Below are 26,549 nucleotides of genomic sequence, written 5' to 3' on the forward strand. Positions count from 1 at the left end.
AGGCCCTCTGCCTGGTTCCCTGTAACTTGGCTTCTCGCAGTGAGGGAACCGCCAGAAGGCCCTCGGCGCTGGACCTCAGTGTCCGGGTAGAACGATGGGGGTGGAGACGCACCTTCAGATATACTGGACCAAGGCCGTTTAGGGCTTTAAAGGTCAGCACCAACACTTTGAATTGTGCTCGGAAACATATTGGGAGCCAATGTAGGTCTTTCAAGACCGGTGTTATGTGGTCTCTGCGGCCGCTCCCAGTCACCAGTCTAGCTGCCGCGTTCTGGATTAGTTGTAGTTTCCGGGTCACCTTCAAAGGTAGCCCCACGTAGAGCGCATTGCAGTAATCCAAGCGGGAGATAACCAGAGCATGCACCACTCTGGCGAGGCAGTCCGCAGGCAGATAGGGTCTCAGCCTGCGTACCAGATGGAGCTGGTAAACAGCTGCCCTGGACACAGATTTGACCTGTGCCTCCATGGACAGCTGTGAGTCCAAAATGACTCCCAGGCTGCGCACCTGGTCCTTCAGGGGCACAGTTACCCCATTCAGGACCAGGGAATCCTCCACACCTGCCCGCCTCCTGTCCCCCAAAAACAGTACTTCTGTCTTGTCAGGATTCAACCTCAATCTGTTAGCCGCCATCCAACCTCCAACCGCCTCCAGGCACATAACAACATAACATGTGTAACATAACAAGGTTGGATCAGTGACATGCTACATCAGGCATCCCCAAACTCAGCCCTCCAGATGTTTTGGGACTACAACTCCCATCATCCCTAGCTAACAGGGCCAGTGGTCATGGATGATGGGAATTGTAGTCCCAAAACATCTGGAGGGCCAAGTTTGGGGTTGCCTGTGCTACATTCACAGTGGCATTCGTGGCTTCACTGTGAATCTAACAATATTTGATTGGTCAACTGGCTGTCACAACAGTCCGAAATAATGTTTATTTCCCACCTCCCAGCCCCTACCAGTATGCGTCCAGGTAAGAGAAATGTCATATGTGAAGCACGCCTTAGTGTTAAGGGTAAGGATTTTGTCTTGCTCAAATAAAAATTAAAAACAGACCGCTTCTCATCCGAGCTCCTTTCCTTATTTCATACAGTCGTGACAAGCCACATCCTCCACGTAGAGCCTATCAAACATAAGAGGCCTGCCAATGCAAGCAGACTCCATATCAAACATACGCTATTAAAAGCGAAGCACAGCAGGCCAGCAGGACATTGTACAGCTGACTTCAAACACACCCTAGACGGCAAGTAGGAAGGGGAAAGCCAAACTTCCTGTCCATAAGCAACATCTGCACAATAATCTCTGTCTATATATAGAAAGCGAGGAAGCTATAACACTGTCTCCAAATGATATTTAGCTGCCATGTACACTCAGATCTTTCCCCTCTTGAATCCAATAAAATTGCCATGCCCCAAATATATGGTTGATAGCCAAAGGCCCTATTGAAATAAATGGTGTCATGCGTTCAAAAGCGTTTAACCAACAAAATTAAGTGACATGCCGTGGCCAACATGATGTCAAAATTCAAGAAGTACAGTTAATACTGGTCTATAATTCAGCTTATTACAGCTTAAAATGGAAACTTTTCAGTCATCTGAATGAATAATTATGGTGTGTGTAAATATCAAAAGTCTTCCTTGAAAAATCCTCTTTCGGACCTCATGTTCAGCTTCTGTTTCTGTACTATTGGGCAGGTGACGTCCTGGATGCCATTATTATATCCATGTATTAACCATCACACATTAATATAGACAGGATATCTAAAAACTGCAGCCCTGGGATCATAGAAAACACAGAATGGAGCACTCAGTTCTGCATATCTTTGAGTATCCGCCTCAAAGAACCCTGAGCAAGATGGATGTCTGGGAAGAAGTATGAGTGGGGAAAGGATTAACCCCCCCCACACTCCCAAAAAATTCAGCAATCATACTATTTATGAAAGCTACTGAGTTTTGTAACCCTCCATCTTAATCATGTGACAAAGAACCACAATTTCCTCCCAAAAGTATTTCCAAATATTTCCAAGGTGTTATCATTACTGTATTTTAGTATTTTGTTGGAAGCCACCCAGACTGGCTGGGGAATAAATAATAAGGATAATCATCATCATAGCAGATTGGAACAACTGGTAATTTACACCCATTTACACAATTTATTGTAATCGCAGAATTTGTTGAAGATAAAGTTTCACTTCTGACATGTTCCAATTTCAGATGCCATCCCATTAATCTGTGGCATTGCCCCTGGAATTTTCGCTCCACTTTCTATCTCTTGAGTATCGCATATAGAATTCAAAACAAGTCTGTTTTACTCTCCCCTTCCTCAGTTGCTTATGGACGCCTATTCCTCCTTCCACGCCATGTGTGCCTGTATTTTGTATTCTGCTCAATACTACTAGGTCCCCAAACTCAAATCTGATGATAGTTGTGACCTTATTAACAGCATAAAACAGATGCCTCGAGGCAAGAGGTTAGCTGTGGCAGTTAAATCTGCTCATTAAAAATTGTGCAGGACCTTTACAGTATTCTGCATTCTCGGGAGGCCGCTGCCTGAGCAACCTTTTAAGATGGCTGGCTTTTTTTTTTCCTTTGCAAAGGTAAACAAGGAGACACTCCAGTTAACAGATGAAAGACAGCGTTCAAACACATTGCGACAGAAGAAAGAGGGCAATTGATAATGTTGAGTGGGATGGGGCAGCACATACACACCTAGGTGGGGTGCATTACCCGCTGGGTACTCTTGCGTGCTTCAGTATCTCTTGTCCAGGAAGAAGCATGCTAGGAAACATCACAAGCAAGATTTCTATGGCAGATTCCAGCCACATACATGAAATGATCACATGTTCTTCTAAGCCAGGCATAGGCAAACTCGGACCTCCAGATGTTTTGGGACTACAACTCCCATCATCCCTAGCTAACAGGACCAGTGGTCAGGGGTGATGGGAGTTGTAGTCCCAAAACATCTGGAGGGCCGAGTTTGCCTATGCCTGTTCTAAGCCTCCATGTTCCTCTGCTTCCGGCACTGTATCTGCTCATGGTAATAATCTACAGAAGTGGCAAGTAGCCATAGAAAACTGGAGAATGGCAGGAGAGGACACTGAAAAAGATGGTGGGTTTAGTGGGGAGGACACAAGATTAGTCAAGGTAGGTTAATGGCTTTTTGTATCATAGTGAGGGAATTTGAAGAGTGTAAACATGCAATGGAAAAGTGGGGTAAAATGTATTATTATTATTATCATTATCATCATCATTAAATTTATCTATCACCTTTTATCCGAAGATCCCAGGATGGGGTACAACATTAAAAGCATAATTTACACAGCATAATAATAATAAAACAACCACGTAAAAATCATAACAACAGTCTTCCCACATTTAGTATAAACTTTCACTATCTCTACTAATTATTCTGAGAACAGCAGCAGGGAACAGTAGTTGACATTTGGAAAAACGTGTTGTTTACAAGCACATCAACGTATTAGAGAAATAATTAGGATGATGCTAGACATTAGTGTGGAGAAGGTGGGAAGATATAAAACAACATCCATTGTCACTTTTAACACCTATTAGTTGGCACATGACAAAAAGTGAAGGTAAATTTAAAATGGGAAAATGAGATCAAGCATGCAGCTTCGCTGTACTCTTTTTGGGGCCTGCTAAAAACATTCTTGTTTAGACAAGCCTACCGAGATGCTGAGAAAGCCAAGGTAATTTTAATCTGTTTTGGTAATTAACTTGTGTAAATTTTAAAGTGTAGTTGCGAGTTTTTCTCCATTTTACTGTTTGGTCTTCTGTAATCCACATTGTGGTTTGTGGTTTGTTTTTACAAAATGTGGCGTATAAATTTTATGAAGCAAAATAAATAAATAGGCAAATAAATAGATAAATAAAACTTACAAAATTTATAGATTCGAGACATGGATTACTCTTTCTGCATTGGGTTGGCAAACATTTTTGGGCTTGAGGGCCCTCACTGATGGTCAGCCACGTATCTGATGGTCACATGTAAGCAGGGTCCTATTTATTATTAAGGGTACACGCAGGTGAACCCTCATTCTGTGAACAGGACAGCATTTCCACTTTACCTGCTGTTTAGAGAGAGATTAAGAGCAGACACGGGGATTTTTTTAAAAAAACCAGTATTTCCAAGCCTTAATGGGACGCGGGTGGTGCTGTGGGTAAAACCTCGGTGCCTAGGACTTGCCGATCGTATGGTCGGCGGTTCGAATCCCCGCGGCGGGGTGAGCTCCCGTCTTTCGGTCCCAGTTCCTGTCCACCTAGCAGTTCGAAAGCACCCTTAAGTGCAAGTAGATAAATAGGTACCGCTTTATAGCGGGAAGGTAAACAGCATTTCCGTGTGCTGCACTGGTGCTGGCTCGCCAGAGCAGCTTCGTCACGCTGGCCACGTGACCCGGAAGTGTCTCCGGACAGCGCTGGCCCCCGGCCTCTTAAGTGAGATGGGCGCACAACCCTAGAGTCGGACACGACTGGCCCGTACGGGCAGGGGTACCTTTACCTTTATCTCCAAGCCTTAATGCTGAGTCCGACAGTGTTGAGCTCAAGCAACGCTGCCTGTACTTCACAGAGCCATCCCTAGAGCAGACAGAGCTCTTTCTCTCCTAACTCAGTGTTGAGATCAGGAGACAAAGCAACAAAAGCCTTGCCATATCCTGTGGCTTGTGAGGCACACCCTGCCGATGGCCTGCCCACCCAACCGGGCCCCACATGGTATTTTTTAAAGGCTGCTGTTTCCATGTGTTTTAAAGAAGCAAGGAAGACATGGGTGAGGAGGCAGCGACAACTATGCCACACTTCTGTGCGTACCTGCCAAAGACCCCACTGACAGTGAACAAGGTCAGGCTGGAGAGCACTTGTCTCCCTTTGACATGTAGGGATAAGACAGAAATGCCCCAAAGAAGAGTGGCAGGGGAAGATGATGGACTTTGTGGAATTGGTGAAGCTGACCGGAAAAATCCGAAACCAGCGTGATCAAGCTTTCCAAAAAGACTGGAGCAAATTTATACAATATCTGAAGAACCATTGTAATCAACTAACAACACTAGCAGGCTTGTAAGAAGACTTATACAGTGGTACCTCTGGTTGCGAACGGGATCCGTTCCGGAGGCCCGTTCGCAGCATGAAAAGTCTGCAACCTGAAGCACTATATCTGCGCAGGTGCTTGGTACAATTTGGTGCTTGTGCGCATGCGCAAAGCACGATTTAGCGCTTCTGCGCATGAGCAAGCGGCGAAACCCGGAAGTAACCCTTTCCGGTACAGTCATACCTCGGGATAAATACGCTTCAGGATAAGTATTTTCCGATTGCGCTCCGCTGCAACCCGGAAGTAACGGAGCGTGTTACTTTCGGGTTTCGCCGTTCACGCATGTGCAGATGGTAAAAATGACGTCACGCGCATGCGCGGAAGCGGCGAAACGCAACCCACACACATGCAGACGCGCAGTTGTGTCTTACATTCTGTTCAGGATGCGAATGGGGCTCCGGAACGGATCCCGTTCACATCCGGGGGTACCACTGTACTTCCGGGTCGCTGCGGGACACAAACTGAAAAAACGTAACATGAAGCAAACGTAACATGAGTTATGACTGTAATGATAATTGTTCTTACCATTTCATATTTATTTTAAAATTGTGATATTCTAAATGAGTGAAACCTAAATTGGAAAATGCTATGCCATAAAGATGAACTTTGAAAACCAAGAGGCAAGGGGGGCGGGGAAGTCGTTAAGCTCTTAAGAGCAAAAGAAGTAAAGTGGATAATGAGGATGTGTTTAAATTTTATAAAATGAAAATTTAATTAAAATTATTTTTAAAAAAGACAGAAATGCCCCAAGGATGGTGTGGGCTTTATCGGGAATCAAAAAAGAGGAAATTAAGAGGGTGGGAAGAGAGGGATGCATTCCGCTCCGTTTGCAGAGCGAGCCGGTTAGGGGAACAGAACGAAGAGGATGGTGTCTACTAAAGCAGCGTTCAAAGAAAGGAAACTGGGGAGAAATGGATTCAAAGGCCTGTATGTGGGGTAATTTGTAAAGCTGGGGAGGATTACAGACTTGGGAGTCATTCTGGGACAAAGAGTCCAAGTGGCAAGCCTATAAATGATGTCGTGGAAGCTCATAAGGAAAATAGTGGAAGGAAGCAGCATCAAGGACAAGGCCAGAGTAGGAAGCCAGTGTTGAGAAAGATGCTGGAAGAAGAAGAGTTTGGATTTGATATCCCGCTTTATCACTACCCTAACATTCTCCTTTCCCTTCCTCCTCCACAACAAACACTCTGTGAGGTGAGTGGGGCTGAGATACTTCAAAGAAGTGTGACTGGCCCAAGGTCACCCAGCAGCTGCATGTGGAGGAGCGGAGATGCGAACCCGGTTCCCCAGATTACGAGTCTACCGCTCTTAACCACTACACCACACTGGATCTCCACACTGGCGACTGAAGCAACAGCCCCATCCAGTATATGGTGGTATGAGGATTCTCAAAGAGGAGCCACATGGTATGACTTTGACAACTAGATTTGCATACAAGTGCAGCCTTTGCAATTGAGGCTCTTTGTTTTGTATCAGACAGAGAGACAGAGGGACAGAGAGACAGACAGCAATGCAAAAATATAGCACAAAACCCTGGCCTCACTCACTATAAAATTGATTTTCCTTCTACAGAGGGGCTACTTCTGACAACGTAAAAAAATTGCATAGCAAGAGCACTCTAATCACCAGAAAGAGCAGCAAAATAGAATTTTGTCGGAAGTGGTATTTAAGTTAGGCTTTAAATACACATCATAGAACAACACTTGAAAATGCACATCAATAGTCAGAAGGAATTGAAGTATTTTGGTGCTGGTAGCAGAGACAAGGCAGAAAAGAACACTGTGGACCTTACATGGCAACGCAGTGGGAAGGGGACACAGCATTTTTGGGGGTTGCCCTGGCAAGTTTATCCGTCATTCCGAATGAATGTGCTGCCGAGTTCGAAACCATAATGTTGAAAGAACCGTGTGGAACAATAGCCTCTGGCTTTGCCTGTGACATCATGCGCCACTGCCATCCCAGACATTTTATTGCTAGATGTTCCACGTTGTTGTGTTAATGGAAAATGAAGTCATAACGGAAAATTATGTTATAGAGGACAAATCCACTGGGAGCACCAGTGAGACTTAAAAGCAGGAAAGGTTCCAGATGCTGTTACAACAAAAGCCCAACTTTGATCGGGGACCAACCTGGGGAAGTTAGTCATCCCCAAAAGTCTGCTTCTGACTTAAAACTGCACAAATTTGCACCACAGACTCCCTAGACTCAACAGGCAACCACGCCATTCTCGTTGTCTTCTACCAAGCATAATGTAATAAGCATTGCAAAGAACTGAACTTGGCAGTTCTGTGTCTTGCCTTAATCACAGTAGTCCAGTGCTCAGTCAGATCAACAAATATTCTGACCTGCTATGTCAGCTTCCTGTGTGTTACCAAAAAGAGACCAATAAACAACATGGCTTCAATGTCTGCCAAGTAGGATCTACTTGCTTCAAAACACAGAAATATAAGAAAGAACTGGAGTTATAACTGTAGTCTGAAGGGAGTGGAGAGCAGAAGGAATTTATACTAGGGAAATTTTTGGTTCAGCCCTCCAATCTCTCTCTTATTAATAAATTGCATCAATATTGACAGTTAAAAAATTTAGAAGGGCATTCTTCCACTTTGCTGGTAAGTTATTATAGTGAAAGGGAAAGAAATGTATTTATTTAACTGCAGCAAGGGAGGAGGCCAGAGATAGGAAAGCGGGGTGTATATTTTTGAGTGTGGAGGGAAGAGGATTGTGGGCTATCTCCTCATTCTGAAGCATCTGCTCCTGAGTGTTAAACACCTGAAGATTGCAACTGTGAGGTAACAGCACTCTGCACATGCTCAAAGGTACTTTTTGTTTCATGGAATCAGTACTGAAGATGCTCCTGGAGCAAAACCTATTGAAGTCAGGACAGAAATCAGAAGGGGGGGGGTGGTAAAAGTGAATAGGCAAAGACAGCTCGACTGTCAGAAGGAACGGGGTAAAAGAAAGTGTGGTGTAAAAATAAAATTTTTGCTTGGAATTGGAGGGGACAGAACACTTGTGAACTCTGGTTGTGGTTTGCTGTGTGGTTGGGACACAGGGGAGAGGTAGACCATAAAATGGTAGAGTTGGAAGGGACTCTGAGGGTCATCTAGTCCAACCCCTGGAAATACAAACTTGTAAGCCCTGCTACTTAATTCTAAATGTGTAGAGTGACAGAGGCAACAGTAGGCTAGAGGAAGCCTCGTATTGTAAAGAATTCCATGCAATGGTTCCAGTGCTTGATCTTGTTGGGAAGAGAGCTCTGGAAGAGAGCTCTTACTGTCCAGTAGAAGAGTTAAGCACAATGGCAATTGTGCCAAGGACATTAAAACTTGGTTAGATCTTCATTTGCCCTCATTTACCTTTAAACAAATGTTTCCCACAAAAATGCTTAGGCTAGAATAAATCACAGACACTTATCTTTGCAAATAATTGAATGTTTTACTCAGAGGAGCATCAAAGAAGTCTCCATTCACTGGTAGTAAAATAAGGATGGGAAAAGGTTTCCTTGGTTTCCTTACAAAAAGGATCGTGCAAAGATGGAGGCGTTAAATGTCCCTTTTTGGAAAGATTCTGGTCATTTGGTTTTCCTTGCAGCCGGGAGCCATTGGCTGCATGGCTCCTTGCTTGTCCCAGGAAGCACTAAGTAAAAAGACTGACAGAGGGAGAGCAGAAGCTGCTAAAAGCCTGCTAAGCCACACCCACTTACAACCTGAGCTCTGGGCTCAGGTTAATCATTTCATGTATACAACAATCAGTAATCAGTATTACAACACATCTTTCTATGTCTGTTATTCCTATGTCCCTGTGTTCATCTGCTGTTAAAAGGGATCAATATCCCCCAAATGAAATAAAGGCAATGCAGGGCATACATGCATCTTTTATGTACTGATTTGTTGTATGGACTGTAGTTGTCTCAGTGCTTGTGTCAACTGGAGCACTTTTTGGATGTACGGCAGTTCTCGTTCCTACGTCCTGCTTGTGGCACATCTGAGTGTGGATTGTTTTGGCTTCTCCACTGTCTGCTATGTCAGGCAACTGAGCTAAAAGACTCCATCCCTTGTCCAACTCAGTCTAGTACAGAGCGTCCCTATTTTCCATTTGTGAAATGTTAACAGAATATACAAAACTGACTGGTAGATTTTAAGATAGATTGAGGGGGAAATCATTAATTTTTTTCTTTTACGTGAATATATTCATTAGATATTAGGTTATATTGCTCAGTTTCTTTTCTATATTATTGACCTATTTTCTGTTAAAATCTAAATACTGTTGTAAATATATGTAACAAAAAGTTGACATTACGGTACTGAATTATACTCTTGGTTGCAGATACAGTTACAGATATAGTCTAGATCAATATTACGGATTGATATAGTTCAGATAAAACAGGCTCAGATTTAACAACAGATGAAAACTGGGGTCTTCATTAACATTTTCCATTTTGGCAATAAGAAATGCGGTTGAAACAGAAATGAATACATTGTAATGGCTGCGGCCCCATCTAAATTATGCACAAAACCTTGCTACCAAGCCTAAAAGAAAACTTCAGAAAAGATTACAGAGGTTTCTTTTTCAGCAAGCTCCAGGGTTCTTATACGGATTGTTAACTCTAGTTAGTGTGCAGCAGTTTCCAGCTTCTCTTTTCGTGGCAGCTTCCACACTCCTGCCAGAGAGACTGACGCAGGCCACAGGAATCCTAGCTAACCTGAAAATGCAGTGCAATGCCTTGGACCTGGAGGCTGCCAATGTGCTTGGAAGCGTTTCAAACTATCCATCAGTCCTTGGGTATGTATGCATTGGTAATTCCCACAGAGAGGCTGAAGGACTGACCAAAGGCAGAAACGAACCACCAAAAAAAAAACCTGACTCAACTTCTGAAAACAAGAATATCACCGAGGCCACAGTAGAACTGCCAGTAGCATGAGATTTCTTGTGGCAAAACAGGAAGCTGGACAGAGAAGGGAGAATAGCACACTAGCTTTAATCAGGATTCTGCAGGAAGGAATCTCAGCAAAATAATGACACCATTCTGTTAAAAGTGTACAAGAGTGCTAGAATTATTATAGCTCTTAACCTTACTAATATATTATCAAAAGCCTATGCTAGAACATTTTCTACAAGTGTAATTAGAAATGGCTTCCCAATTAGCCAAAATATAAAACAGGCCATAATCCATCCCAGAATTGCCAAAACGATTTTCTGTGCCTAGAACACTGTATGCAGATTGGGTTTTCAGATGTTAAAAGCTACCACAGATGCATCCTGGTTGCTATGAAATAAGGAAGGACAAACTACAGAGATTTCAGGAACTAGAAAATGAGACAGAAGCAGGGAAGAAAAGTAAGCTAAAAGGGCTGGGAAAACAGCAGCTCTTCTGGACCCCCAGAATTTCTATACTGTAGCCTGGTGTCCCAACACCTGCATTTGCCATAGGGACGCGGGTGGTGCTGTGGGTTAAACCACAGAGCCTAGGGCTTGCCGATCAGAAGGTTGGCAGTTCGAATCCCCATGACGGGGTGAACTCCCGTTGCTCGGTCCCTGCTCCTGCCAACCTAGCAGTTCAAAAGCACGTCAAAGTGCAAGTAGATAAATAGGTACCGCTCCGGCGGGAAGGTAAACGGCGTTTCCGTGCGCTGCTTTGGTTCACCAGAAGTGGCTCAGTCATGCTGGCCACATGACCTGGAAGCTGTACACCACCTCCCTCAGCCAGTAAAGTAAGATGAGCGCTGCAACCCCAGAGTCGTCCGGGACTGGACCTAATGGTCAGGGGTCCCTTTACCGTTACCTTTATTAAATGTACTTCTTGTGAACAGTGTAGCATTTTCCACCCAATCCAATGGAACAACAGGCAACTTTTCCTGAGTGCTCACCATTGCAGAAAATAGATGGTGGCCTATTTTCTCTAGTCATGTGGCTATTGTCTCTAATGTTAGCCCCAGCCCAAATTCAATCCACTACTGGCAGTCTCAGAAGCAAAGGGGCTAGGTGTTAATTAATCTCCTCAGGACACAATCCCAAAGGAAAGATGGGCGCAGCGTCATGCTACATGCAGGACAGCTGTGAACAGATCCATACGTTTTGCATGCTACCCTAAGCTCTTTGGAGAAAAGGTCGAATATTTCAGGAAATCAACCTCCATATGAGTGGGCTCTAAGCCACACAACTAGTAGGCCCTACATTTTGGGAGTGTTACTGATAGAAAAATTATATTTTTAGCCTGTGGGTGTCAAAATACAGAGCAACTATTAGTTAGAAATCCTCCAATCAGAGGTCTAAGGATTGACTCAGTACCTTATACAGTGGTACCTCGGGTTAAGTACTTAATTCGTTCCGGAGGTCCCTTCTCAACCTGAAACTATTCTGAACCTGAAGCACCACTTTAGCTAATGGGGCCTCCTGCTGCTGCCACGCCACTGGAGCCCGATTTCTGTTCTTATCCTGAAGCAAAGTTCTTAACCTGAAGCACTATTTCTGGGTGTAACCTGAAGCGTATGTAACCTGAAGCGTATGTAACCCGAGGTACCACTGTACTTGTAAAATGCATTTTCCACCATTGAACTATGCTCTATTCGTTTTCCATTTCCTGAAGTAATTCTGTGTTATTTTGTATCAGGCACGTTCTTAAAACGAAAGAGTTCTCAAAACACCGATAATGTGACTGTCTAGAGCACAAAAGTAATGAATCAAGCTTTGTGTCTTATATTCTTTCAGTAACGTGTTACAGTCGTACATCATTCTGGAATTAATTGCAAAGTGGCTGGGGAGGAAAAACTGCAACTTGAAAGCCTCCAACTGGTATACATGCCAGCTGCAGAATATCCTTCAATTAAAAATAAATAAATCCCCCTAATGTAATCCTTAACCAATAATCTTAAGAGTTTAACAAGATTTCTCCCTAGAGTATTAATGTTTTAAAGCTGATTTCAGAACCCTAATCTTAGTTTCTTTCTATACAAATCTGTATATTTCTACATTTGACTGCCAAATACTGTAACATTAACAGTGTTTTAACACACTGGATTGCTAACCTCCAATTAAGCCCCCCAAAATGAGAATTTTAAGCTTTCTTACCTCACAGAAAGCTTAAGGAACAGCTTCCTTCTGGCAATAAAACAGCAAGACCACAGGTCCACAAATGCTAGGTTTCGGTTAGATTTTTTTTCAATGTATACATTGCTTACCACTTAAAAAGTCCCAAAGCAATTTACGGCCTAAGTAAAAAATACAATAATAAAATCGCAAACATATGAAAAACAGATTTAACAGTGCAATGAAATATAACTGGTGCTGCCCAAATATGTTCACTATCATTGCTATCCCCACCCCAACATATCCCTTCCCTCACCTGAGATGTTACACTGTGCTTCACAAAGACACTTTTAACCTCCAAAGCACAATAGAAATCAGGGGTTGAATGGAACTCTGGAAAGAGATGGAGGTAAACTTAACTGACTTATTCTTATTCTTCTTAAGACAAACCAAAATGTCAAGATTGTTATACCAACAGAGTGTTTGAAAACTCTTGTCATAAGTATTGTCAGCTGCTCTTTAGTCTTTTATAGATCACCAACTGTTGCCTACAGAGATGGAAATACAGACCTGGCTACCCCATTGGCCATGTGGCTTTATGCCTTTTAAAGCCTGGGGAAATCTATTATAATCTGATATTATGACACCAGAGAAGGTAAGCCAATGATGATTGGAGGCCATGACACCTAGACACCTTAGGCTATGACAACAGTGTGACATTAGAGGGACTGAAGTATCTGATCATACGGCTTTTGAAGCTGGGCATGGATAAGTAGAAAGGTGAGGAAAAATGGGAGCTTAGAGGAGGGAATGTGAGCTCCTGGATGTTCTCTTTGCCAGAGAACTAGGTGCAGCCCGAGTGCACACATTTGGGGACATCCATTTGTAAATTTTAACCCAATTCCATAATTTCAATTTATTGGCGTTCTGTTCTGACACCCGGGAATATGAGCAATTCTGTCCTCCTTCAGACATGCCACTGAAGCTGGGTAAATATATCTAGCTCTGCAAACCTTTTCTAATGGAACCTGCCTGTCAAACTCTTTTTCATCCTGCTGTGGCTCTTCTGAGTCATAGCCAGTATCTTCCTTGAATTGTGATGGCCACTGCGCTGACCTGCTGCACAGACGGAGAAAATCATTACAAAGAGTCAACCCTGCCAATGTCAAAATTTCCCAAATGATTCTCCAATAATGAGAGCTTTTAAGGTGATGATTTGTGAGAGACAGCAGTTTTATGAACCTGTTCTACCAAAATATATTTCCTGGAACTGTCAACGCTTATCTAGTCTAGCACTTACAAATGAGTCAGGAGAAGAAATCTACCCCAGGGAAACAAACTTCACTTCCTTTATACCATTGCCTACTGTTCTGTCACTACTTTGACATGTTTTTCCAGATGTATTTGACACACAAAATTTAACCAGCTGCATACAAGGTACTTTTTTTTTTCAAGAATGCTACAGCAAACATGGAGCCAGGTGCAATGTTGGAAACTCAGGTAGACAAGCTAGGCACCACATGGCCCCTGAAAACTAGGTTACAGTTGCAATAACAAAAGCATCCAGTCACAATCCGCCCCCCCCCCAATTCAGACACACCTCCTATTTTATTTTTTCAAAATGCTTGAACTAATATGCAAATCCCATCAGCGATGCACTGTGAACACCACATTTTTAATATTGATTGTTAATAGGACACCACAAACATAAATGGGGCTTGGCCCCTGCAGTAGTTGCCAAAACCATAAGTCATTTGAAAAATTAATATTTACAAATACCAGTATACATATACAGTGTATACTCTTATGAACGTTGAGTTAATAATAACTTTAAAATTGCTACTGGCACAGAACCCAAAGTTGGTATGTCACAGCTTCAGCAAGTACTGCAGTCACAGTTAAGCATGTCTATTATATCAAAATTCTTGGAAGAATAGACCTAAATGGCTGTAGTATATGCAGAATTAGAGTCAGCAGATTGGGGGGGTGGACTAACAGAGGGGGGCCACCACAGGCGGGAAAGCCAATAATTACTTAGTCCTGTTCAGATGTTACTTTCTCAACCAGTGATATGGGATGTCCAGAAAAAAGAAACTGGAGTAATTTTCATGGGGTAGTTTTCACCGGGGGGGGGGGGATCCAATTGCATTAAAAATGTTCTGATGCCCTAACTTTAAAGTTTATTTTAAAAAGGTAAAGGTAAAGGACCTCTGACAGTTAAGTCCAGTTGTGGCACTCATCTCGCTTTACAGGCCGAGGGAGCCGACATTTGTCCGCAGACAGTTTTTCCGGGTCATGTGGCCAGCATGACTAAGCCGCTTCTGGCGAACCAGAGCAGCACACGGAAACACTGTTTACCTTCCCGCCGGAGCAGTACCTATTTATCTACCTGCACTTTGACGTGCTTTCAAACTGCTAGGTTGGCAGGAGCTGGGACCCAACAATAGGAGCTCACCCCGTCTCAGGGATTTGAACCGCCAACCTTCCGATTGGCAAGCCCTAGGCTCAGTGGTTTACACCACAGCGCCACCCGCAGAGTTTATTTTACTTGTATTTAATAAACTGCTAGGCTTACCTATTAATTTATTTGCAACTGACTTCCATTCTGTGTTACTAATGAACTTATGAAATGGAAAAAAAATTCTGTGGAAACATAAAGCACTGAAAAACTGACTGTCCCACATCATTGATCTCAACCTGGCAAACATCTGTCATGCATATTCGCCTCTAGCTGCAGGAAGAAGTAAATACTGGGTTTGGGATGTGCCCCGACAATTTGAACATCTCCCTGATACAGTGATGACTGAAACCTAGTCAAACACAGATGTGGTTGGTGTGTGTGTGTGTGTGTGTGAGAGAGAGAGAGAGAGAGAGACACAGAGAGAGACACAGAGAGAGACTGCATTCAAATGGAGATAACCACAGTAATGGAGGATAAACAACTGAAGGTTAACTCTGTCCTCAAATTTATTCGTCTTAGGAATGTATATCATCCCTTCAAGAAAATTTCCATGGCAGCATAAACACAGCATAAAATAAATGTAAAAGACAGAAATTAAAAACACATTAAAATAAACTAAAAGCAATAGTATATGCTAAGAACTGGAAAGAAAGAGGAATCCCTACAAAAGAACAACGGCTGCATAAACTGACAGCATTTGCAGAACTAGCAAACATGGCAGCCAAAATAAGGAACCACAAGGGGTGAGTAGGAATGCTTTGAGGAGTATTGAAAAAGATATGATATCAAAAGCAGCTTTCAAGTTGGGGTAACCTTATGGTAAAAAGGACAGCAGCTAACTACAACGAAGGAATGAAAGAGGAAAAATTGGGTGAATAACGTATCTGATATGCAGCAAAAACAAGGTATATCTAGTATGCCTCTGAGTTTTAAGTTGGGAAGTCTGTATAGAAACCATGCACAATAGGAAAACATGATATGTAATCAGAAAACTGGAAAAACGTAAAACAAAAATATTAAAATAATAATAATAGTAAAATCACTAGGGGCAGCAAAAAACAACTCCAGAGCGTCTGTCTAGCCCCCCAGAAATTGTTCCTGGTTGCAAAAACACGCTCAATTAAACACAGCCAACACCTTCAAAACTAAGAAACAGGCAGAGGCTTTCTGACTTCTCCTGCAGTTTGAACAGCAAGAAACCTTTTGGCAGAGCTGCTTCACCACCTTGGCAAGGTAATGTTACTGGTTACTCTCAGAAAGATTTAAAGAACCATTGGATGAGAGTCAGGTAAAAAAAAATGACACAACGTATAAAAGTTACTTGCTGACCAGTGTTGTAAAAAATTAGGGTGCACTCATACAATTGACACACAAGCAGAACCCTCCCTGAAGAATGCCCTCCCATCAGATGTCCAGGAAATAAAGCACTACATAACTTTTAGAAGACATTTGAAGGCAGCCCTGTATTGGAAAGTTTTTAATGTTTGACGTTTTACAGTGGTACCTCAGGTTACATACGCTTCAGGTTACATACGCTTCAGGTTACACACTCAGCTAACCCAGAAATAGTGCTTCAGGTTAAGAACTTTGCTTCAGGATGAGAACAGAAATTGTGCTCCAGCGGCGCAGCGGCAGCAGGAGGCCCCATTAGCTAAAGTGGTGCTTCAGGTTAAGAACAGTTTCAGGTTAAGTACAGACCTCCGGAACGAATTAAGTACTTAACCTGAGGTACCACTGTACTATGTTTTACTATGTGTACAGTACTGTGGCTAGGTAAACCCAGTCAGATGGGAGGAGTATAAATAATAATAATAATAATAATAATAATAATAATGGCAATAGGATTTGCTGCGTTTCTAAGATCAAAGTCAGAGAAAAAAGGAAAACAGTTGTATGTCATTATATGAAATCAAATTCCTCGCAACCCATGAGAAAGGTAAGGTGGAAAAATAAAGAATGAGGTAAGCAGCAAGAATGATGACTACCAATGAGATAAGATGAAAAACATTAGGTCATTGGGAAAAGAGGAGACATGACTTAAGCAGCTTTAAAGCCAATAATTATGAAGATATTTACAACTCCTGGTGAGGGAATGAGCAATGGAGGGCTGGTCCCCTTAGAAAGATAATGATAAAACTGGTGGTACTGAAAAGCTTGTAATGTGTCTAGATTGAGTGAAGTCTTTGAGTATACCACACTGCCAGCGTGATGGAGTTTGGTTTCTAAGAATCTGATTCCTCCACCCCACCCCCAAAAAGAACTGGTTCAAGAATACTAAACATGCCATTACTATATTGTTAAGAATTGTGTATATTAGCGTTGCCATATTCCCAAAAGTGAAAATCTGGACAGAGTTGTTGAGGTTTCCACCCCCCCGCCAAAGTTGTTGAAAACATCTCCCTCAAAAACATTTGTTTGGGCGCTATTCTTAGATATATATTTTTTTGAATTCTTAAAAATAAATACACCGGATTCAGCAAAAATCTGCCCAGACATCATTTTTCTGGACGTAAGGCAGTCCTAGTTTGTATATATCTGTATTAGTGAGAGAACAAAGTGTTGCTATGGTCAATGTGTGGTTGAGCACTGAGTGTTTTGTGCTCAATCCAGACATGTAAAATTAACTTTGCATCAGATAAATAACATTAGTCCTAAAGCAATTTAAAATAACTGCAAATAACCCACACTGATGAGACCAATCAATCCTTGGGGGGGGGACATCTGATCCTCTGTAAGCTTGGTGTATCCAACAGCCTGCCAAATGTTCAGGAGCGTTCCCTTTGTTACAGATGTATTAGAAAAGCGGGATGTAGAATGGGCCCAGACCAGGGGTCAGCAAACTTTTTCAGCCGTGGGCCGGTCCACTGTCCCTCAGACCATGTGGTTGGCTGGACAATATTTTATTTTTATTTTTTGCGGGGGACGAACCAATTCCTATGCCCCACAAATAACCCAGAGGGGCATTTTAAATAAAAGGACACATTCTACTCATGTAAAACCACACTGATTCCAGGACCATCCACGGGCTGGATTTAGAAGGCGATTGGGCCGGATCTGGCCCCCGGGCCTTAGTTTGCCTACCCAGGTCCTAAGCCAGGGGTCAGCAAACTTTTCCAGCAGGGGGCCGGTCCACTGTCCCTCAGATCTTGTGGGACTGGGCCAGATCCGGTCCCCGGGCCTCAGTTTGCCTACCCACTACCCATGGCCCAGACACATACTTTCCGGCATAAGAACCATGCATCAAAGTTTAAAGCCCAAAATGCAAGGAGAGTCTAATGGACATAATGCAAAGACACTGTGTGGGAATACAAGTTTTCATATTGCATGGGGGGGGGGGGAGTGCTCTGGGGAAAGTTAAAGAACAACAACAAATTTTAAGGGGTGTGTGCGCGCATACAATAACGGCAATGAACCAGCACCTCCATGTGGGCGACGAATAATTAACTTCTGTTATTTCTACAGGAGCAGCAACAAGGGAAAATTTCAGCAGCAGCACAAAAGTAATAACATCTGCATCTAACTAGTTTCACGCTGGAAAAACAAGTGGCACTTCTCTATGAACATGCTCCGGCTGTGAGCCAAGCAGTGCCTTGTGCTCCCCAGCTGATAGCACAAAAGCCACAATTGTGATGATGCCTAATTATTTCAGATGCTCAGCAGAAATCAAGTTCGAAAACTACACATCAATTGTTCTTGTCTAAACCCATGCTTTCTTAATAACTCTCAGTACATGATTACTGCTATAAATTAATATTAATTCATAATTTTTAATAGCATGTAGGGAGCATTCAAAACATTACTGTATTTTTCAGTGTATAAGACGACCCCTATTTTTTTGAAGCCAGAATTAAGAAATCAATATTTTGTACAAGATATTTTAAAAAATTAGATAGTTAAAAAAAAAATACATAATAGAGCTATAAATGATTCTTAGTCTATCTTTAACAAAGCCTTAAACTATATGTTTTTAAAAGTACTATGGGATAGTCATCATCTTCATGCCCTGGCTGCTGGCCTGGTGTTTGGTCTCAACGAGCAAAACAATGTTTTTAAGCTTCTGTGGGAAAAGTGAGATCAGCAGATTTTCATAAACTGGTTCCTGCAAGTCTGTATTTCTGTCAAGTTGGGATCCATTTTTCTTTTTAAAAAAACTGTAGTCAGTAATGCTTACAGTTTGCCGTGATGCATAATACAGAATACACTGGTATTATACAGACCATATTAGCTTGCCACTGATAAGGTAGATTGATAAATAGATGCATATGGGATTATTTTAAAAAACAAAACTGATCTGCCTGACTGTATTTGATCAGAACTGCTCATTTGTAGAGGGTATGCTTGCTGCTGTCCCCCCCCCCCCCCGCATGATGTAAGATCAGAAGACATCATTTTAAGACACCACTTAATTGCATTCTTGAAGGAATGCACGACACAATTAAAGCAGCAGTAATGAAATGTACACTGCAAAACTCAGGGAAGCGCTTGCCAACTTGGATCGTTCCAAGTGTTTGCATCATAAATATATAATGTGGGGCTGCAGCTGCTTTGCATGTTTCACTTACATATAATTAACAATATGTGCATTGTGGTCATTGAGACACTTGGCAGATATATCCACATACTGCACAAAGTTCTTATTGTGAAGTTATTTTCCAGTAGAAAAAAAAACCTTGAGTCAATCTAGGAAAATCTTTAAGAACAGATACCATACTAGTTGCAATTTATAAGAAATTTGCTTTGATTTGCTTCCCTGGGGATTTCCCCCCCCCCAACCCATTCCTACAGCAGCATCTACAGTAAAAACTCGTTTCTTTAAATGGAAGCCTAAATTCTCAACATTCTGGAAAGACATTGTGGGTTGCATGAGAGTGTATCAGAGATTGCACACTGCCTAACCTTGCAGTTGAGTGTTAAAACAAATGGCATAAGGCAGGAAACATCAGCAAGACAGAAGCATTCTCCTTGTGCCATCTGATCAAGGTAGTCCAATATTGGGAGTCTCCTGAGAAACATCCCAATTATTGCCCTTCAAAAGCAGACATTATCATTCAACATAGCCATATTTAAATGGTCAATGCAACTTCGGGCAAAACACAACCATGTTTTTAACCAACACTTAAAAGTGGAGAAAACACGGTGTTGTTAAACTAAAATCTGTGTCTTGTCTTCAGAATTAAAACATTTTAACTGCAAGATAGGTTTCCCCCATAAGCATGCAAAAGAAGAAACAGAAAGCTGAGGACAGTATTCTTCAAACCTCAGCCACAGCAGACTAAACTTAGAAATGGGGAAACAGCCTTAGAAAGAGCTCAGGGGGGAGAAAAGAAAGGAGAACACTACACAAATTAATCTTTTTACCAAGATGCTGAAAAGAATCTGCAGCTGGCACAGGGCATTGTGTGCCAACTGCACATTCTCCAACCTCAGGCTGCAAGGACTCTGCTAATTACTGTACCTCTATTAAATGTTAGGAGAGCAAATCAAAGACAAGGCAAACAGGAAACCTATTGGAGGCCAACCAAAAGCTACAAGCTTGCCTTTTTCCATTAAAATGGACAATGAGAAGGCCTTTTAAATGATACAATTTGTTCCATAAGAGCACACAAAGAAGCAAGAGAGCGGGTGAACAGGTCTTACATCTGAAAGGGAAGCAAACAAAACTGTTCTCAGATGGAACAGAGCCTAAAGAGTTACTATCAAGCCTTTGGACTCCTCACCTAAAGTTCTCCCCTCCCAAGATGTCTGTATTCTGAAAATATAAGGTAGTAACAAGATTTCATTTCTCAGCCAGTAAGAGGATGCCTTCGTGCAACAGGGAATTTTCCCACTAGTCATATAATGTAATTCTGGAAGACTGACTCTAATAGTTCAAGTTCAATTTAGAATAGACACATGGCATTTCCTATTATATTCAACAAGTACCGTATTTTTCGCCCCATAGGGTGCACCGGCCCATAGGGCGCACCTAGTTTTTTTTGGGGGGGGGGGGAATAAAGAAAAAAAAGCTTCCCCCGACCCCAGCCCCCAGAACAGGCTGCTATCCGCAAGCCTAGGGAACCCAGCGGGAAGTCACGCCGGGCTCCCACGGCTTGTGGAGAGCTGCCCGAAGCCCGGGGCGCGCTACCCATCGCACCCCAGGCTTCAGGATGCAGGCAGCTCTCCGCAAGCCTTGGGAGACCGGCTCCCAAGGCTTCCAGATAGCTTCCTGAAGCCTGGAGAGCAAGAGGGGTCGGTGTGCACCGACCCCTCTCCCTCTCCAGCCTTCAGCAAAAGCCTGCATTCGCCCCATAGGACGCACACACATTTCCCCTTCATTTTTGGAGGGGAAAAAGTGCGTCCTATAGGGTGAAAAATATGGTAATCAAGAGTCAGGGCCAAGAAGAGATGGCCAAGAAGAAGAAAAAACTGGGGGGAAAGGAGGGGGACTTTTAATTTTTTGATTATTATTTTTTTTAATGGAAGGATTATGGGGGGGGGGGGGAGAGATTAGAATGCTGACCAAAATGTTGAAGAGAAGGTATTCCTATACACAGTCCCCCAAAATTATTTCTAAAACCGTGTAACAGGAAGTCTTTTATGTAAGACTGTGTACAGTACAGTATCAGATCATTACAAGACCTGCACATCAAGGACAGGCAAGATGCACTTCTAACTCTAAGGCGCACTGCCATTGTCACACAAAAAGGGAAGAAGGAAGCCGCCTTTGCTTCCTCTCGTTGGCATAGTTGGTGGATCTGATTCTGTCGCCTTGACTAGGCCTCAAAGGACTTTGAGATGAGAGAGGGAGAAAGCACAGAAGAACGTAACTTTATTGCCGTCCGATTCATGCTGCTTCAAATCTGTTGGATCCAAAATTCAAAGGCAGAAATGTAAGTGATGACGGCACAGCTTTCGCATTTGACTGGATTGCAAAGGGAAAAAAACAGCATGCTTCAGGGTTGATGCTGGAAAGGGACTTTCAAATGCTGCAGAGTGCAGAACATTTTCAGATATCTGGTCAAGGAGTGAGGTCTAGGACTCTTGTCAAATACATCCCTCCTGCAATATGGTGGCAAGGCCTTTGCACAAGACAGCCCCACACAACTCCTGCTGCTTCTTACCAACGTCAGATTCCTCCATCTTCTATAGCATGTGGAAGAAACTGGTTTATGTTTCAAAATACACCAAGTCAAGAAATAAGCTCATATGTGAAAGGGTACAAGCTTGTTTCAATCTGGGCAAACCTTCAGATTCTAGATCTCCATGATGAATATGATGACAGATACATAGAACAGAAATTGACAGTGATAACTTAGGAAAAAAAGAGACAGATTAAATTTCATGTGGTGTTCACCGAGTTTTGTTTCCCCTCAACTCTTTTTATGTTGTAAATTAGTGCTTTATGACCGCCTGACACTGTGTAGGTCTAGAAAATACATAATTATTATTTACTCTGAAAAGCATTGTATTGCTATAATATTGATGGTTTCTGGGGGTATTTTGGGGGCTTCATAAACCCGCAAAACCAGAGTTGCTATATTCCTTACAGCAGCTTGTAACTCCATTTGTAACAAGAAACATTCAAGAATTAATTCACTTTGTAATTTTCTGAATAAACTCTAATATATTATTTTAATATATTAGACATAATTGTATGGTAAACAAAGTTATATATAATGCATTTTATTTTTCCAAAGTAACGCAATGACTTTTGATATTTATAATGAATGGGGGTAAAGTACTGTGTGTTTTTGGGGTTGTTGTTTTTTTTAAAAAAAAATCCTTAGTCTCTCTTCCCACAACAAACATGGCTTAAAAATTGCCATAAATTTTACATCTCTAGAGCCAAGCTCAAATACTTGTTTTGGCCATGTGGTTCATTGAGCTACCTGGACTGATCACCATCTCTCAGCCTAACCAACCTGACAGAGCTATTGAGAGGATGAAATGAGGGGCCATATGAGGGGCACCCCATGTTTCTTGATGGAAGCAGAGGATAAAAAAGAAGCACAGATTATTTGAACACAGAAATTAACCTTGCTCAATATGTGTTTGGCCCCATAACTTAAAGTAAGTATAGAAAACAATAACTGCAACAATATATTTATAAAACTGCTCAGTGTAATTGCCATCCTGGGCTCCTTTGGGAGGAAATGCATTTAATTAATAAATAAATACAATGAAAACATTCTTTAAAGTATTTATAAGCCACCTTTCACTCAAGGTTCCCAAGGGAGAAATATGTGAACCTCAAAATCACACTAACAACCAAACAAAAACAGCATTTAAAAAAATCAAATGGAAAATCTAAAATGGGGAAAAAACCTTTAAAGGACAGCAGCAACCAAAACACAAATTCCCCAAACGCTTCATCATTCCCCAAAGGCTTGAGCAAAGAGGTACACTTTCACCTGCTGCCAAAAGGAAAATATTAAGAGTGGTGAAATCCACCTTACCAAGAGATCATTCCATAGGCGGGGGAAACCTGCCCGCCCACCCCCACCCGCAATAGAGAAAACCCAACCAGAGGCCCCCAACCTTCAGTAGGTGCAGGAACCACTTGCATGAATTGCCCTGCAGACCTGAACACTAAGGCAGGTCAGAATGGGAAGGAGGTATTCTCACAGATATTTGAGACGTAAGTGGTTTAGGGTCGTCTTAAATGTCATCATAAGCACCTTAAATCTGGACTGGGGGAGTAAACCAGTAAACCAGGACAATAGTTTCAGAGTTGCTGTTTTAGACGAACACCCAAGGGTACCCAATAGCACCTTGGCTACTGCATTTTACTCCAGCCGCAACTACTACTGAATTCACAATGGCAATGAAAGTCTATTTTAGCGGACCTTTAAGCACACAGGGTCTGTGCAGATGTAATGCCTAATCATGTTTTGTTTTTTCTTTACCAGAGTTGAGCGGTACTAAATCACAATCATGGTTTGAAGCAATTTTGCAAAATGTAGTCTGCTTTCATCCCGGTTCAGCACTGTGTTTGCACCGAGCAAGCCTTGGTTAGGAGATTTTCTTGCCTTGCCTCTTTCAAGTTGACCCTCCTCAGGTGCTATGAAAACATGTGAGAAGGGACAGCAGGGACGAGCACAGTAGCTTTGCCCCCCCCCTTTAATTTTCATTGTCTTCTGTGAGTTGGGAAGCCTCTGTGGAGGCTCCCTATATGAATGAATGAACTTTATTACGGTCACAGACCAGGATAAAAAACAAACAAACGTATAAATAAAATAGCAGTTAGGGTTTTGTTTTTTTAAAACTGATAAATGTTGGAGCAAATAAGGACAAAGAAACAAGCATAGGATAAAACATCTGAATAAAATACAAGATTAGACACGGATAATGGATGGATAAAAACTGATAATTAAAACAGATAAAAACTAAAAACAAATAAAAACATGCCGTTAAAACAACTGTAAGAGCGTAAGAACTAAAAGACTCGCAGTTAAAACAACTATAAGAGGCTGCAGAGTAGAAGCCTCTGAAATAGAGGACACTCACAGCATTAGAAACTGATGTGCAAATATGGTTAAAACAGAAAATTATAACAATTAAAACAATGTACAGCAATAAATTTAGACACAATGTGCAACAATAAACTATCCCGGGGAGGCTCCCTATATATTTTGGAACAGCTACAGTTGGCAGAATGGTTTAAGCATTGCTCCTCCTTTCCGGGGAACTTTGAGAATGGTAGCTCTGTGAGGGAAACAGGGGTCTCCTTACTGAACCCCAATGTCTTGTTTTGGTAATGGACTGGATGAGAGCCAACAAACTGAAGCTCAATCTAGATAAGAATGAGGCACACTTAGTGGGCAGTTCCTCAGACCAGATGGCTGTGAGATCACCTGCTCTTGATGGGGTTACACTTCCTCTGAAGGAGAAGGGACGTAGCTTAGGGATACTCCTGGATATTCTGTTGTTGCTTGAGGCTCAGTTGGCCTCAGTAGCTCAGAATATCTTCCAGCAGCTTCAGCTGGTGGCCCAGCTACACCCCTATCTGGACAGGGATAGTCTAACTTCTATTGTCTATGCTCTGGTAACCTCTGGGTTAGATTACTCCAGCAAGTTGTATGCGGGGCTGCCTCTGAAGACTGTTCAGGAGCTTCAGCTGGTGCAGAATTTGGCGGCCAGCTTGCTCACTGCCAATTAGCTTCTGGGTCCAATTCAAAGTGCTGGTTTTGACCTATAGAGCCTGAAATGGCTCAGGACAATACCTGAAGGACCGCCTCTCCTCACAGAAACTGTCCCAGACTCTACGTTCATCATCTGAGACTTTTCTTTGTGTGCCTCCTACACATGAGATCTGGAGGGTGGCAACATGAGAAAGGGCCTTCTCTGTAGTGGCTCCCTGTTTGCAGAATGCTCTCCCCAGGGAGGTTCGCTTGGCACCTTCATTATATATTTTTAGGCACCAGGCAAAAACATTCCTCTTCAACCAGGCCTTTGGCTGATTAATATTCTACAGCCTTGTAAATGTGTCTGTGAGAAGGCGGGGGGGTATTGTTTTGCTGTTTTATTTTACTTCTTTACTTGTTTTTACCCTGGATTTTATTCTGTGAACCGCCCCGAAATCTTACGATGAAGGGCAGTATATAAATCTAATTGATAAAATAAATAAATAATAGTGAACTCATGGCAGAGTTGAGATTCAAACCTAGAAGCTGTGGAATCATTGTTCTGTCTTGTGTGTGAAATGTATCAATCATGGTTCACTTAAAATAAGTTAGGTGTACACTTAAAAACCAACCATGCAAAAAGACCAACACAGCAGACTGCCACAAGTGACAAAAAACAGCAAAAGCAAATGTTCAGGGCTCAGTTGGCTGCATAATGCAGTTATCCACCAGAGTTTCCTAATTGCATGGATTAACTACTCCATTAACACAGCAGCTACGCAAAGCTTTAGGGCTACTATTGAATCGGTGGTATTTAATGTTGATACTGCTAGGGCAGGGCAGAGGCCTACCATATGGCAAGGACTAGTGAGAAGCTATCTGTTTTTCACAGGGATCATCTCAAATGAGAGATGCTTCCGTACAGCGTAAGATGTACGATTTTGAATCAATGTATTTACAGAATTCAGTAATTAAAAAAGAAAAACTCAGTTATCTCTGGTTTGAAAGTTCCCACTTTTTATTGTCCCATCACCACATCATAAAGAGCCCATTAAAATCATTATGTTTTATGTTTATGATAAAATTTTATTCTCTTGTTAATTGTGCTGTTTTAAATGTGCACTTTATATTTGACTTCCTTTAGCAATGTTTTCTTTTTGAACGTTTAAGGGTTTTTTGTTAACTTTGCTGCGTTAAATGTGCATTCTGCTATTGATTTCCTTTGTAATGTTTTATTTTGAAATCTTTAATATTTAGTTTCCTGTTAGCTACATTTCCTTGAATGTATACTTTATATTTAACTTGTGGAGCAAGTAATGCTTTACTCTGTGTTGTTTTATTTGCTGTAAACCACTTTAAGTTTTTCACTTAAAAACATAAAGCAGCATAGAAAAGAAATTAATAATAATAATATTTCACTATTTTATTTAAAAGCTGCTTCACTTTGACTTTTAGCCAAAAAGGCTTCCAGAGTGGCGTATAAGGATCAGTAGCAGGGCCGTCTCCGCCTTCAGGCTTATGATCTAAAAGGGATCACAAGGGAAAAAGCAAGTTCTTTAAGTTATACGTTGGGTAGCCTGATGAAAAGGCCGACCCTAGATGACAGCTGAGGGAAGGCCAGAGACTGGTCTCTCTCTCTCAGCAGAGGCAATGGAATAACGCAGCTTCCCTTCTCTCCTCTGCAGAGGCTGATCAGGTCTCAACGGTTATGGTCTAAAATGTGAATGTGGTTACTGCCAAAAATCTGTGGCAAATGCAAAGATGCGCTGAACCCACACAGCACCCATCTCCTTAAAAATATCTCCATCTGACCTCAGCAACTTCTCCATTCTGTCTCCTGGCACATACCAAGTATTAC

General features: G+C 42.1%; 1 protein-coding gene across 3 annotated transcripts in view; it reads right to left on the reverse strand.

The window, feature by feature from the left end:
* Window positions 1–26,549, reverse strand: part of RASAL2 (RAS protein activator like 2) — a 221,272-nt gene that overhangs the window by 167,137 nt on the left and 27,586 nt on the right. The gene's annotated exons all lie outside the window — the stretch shown is intronic.

The sequence above is a fragment of the Podarcis pityusensis genome (assembly GCF_964106645.2).
Source record: "Podarcis pityusensis genome assembly, chromosome: 6".
NCBI classification, from domain to species: domain Eukaryota; kingdom Metazoa; phylum Chordata; class Lepidosauria; order Squamata; family Lacertidae; genus Podarcis; species Podarcis pityusensis.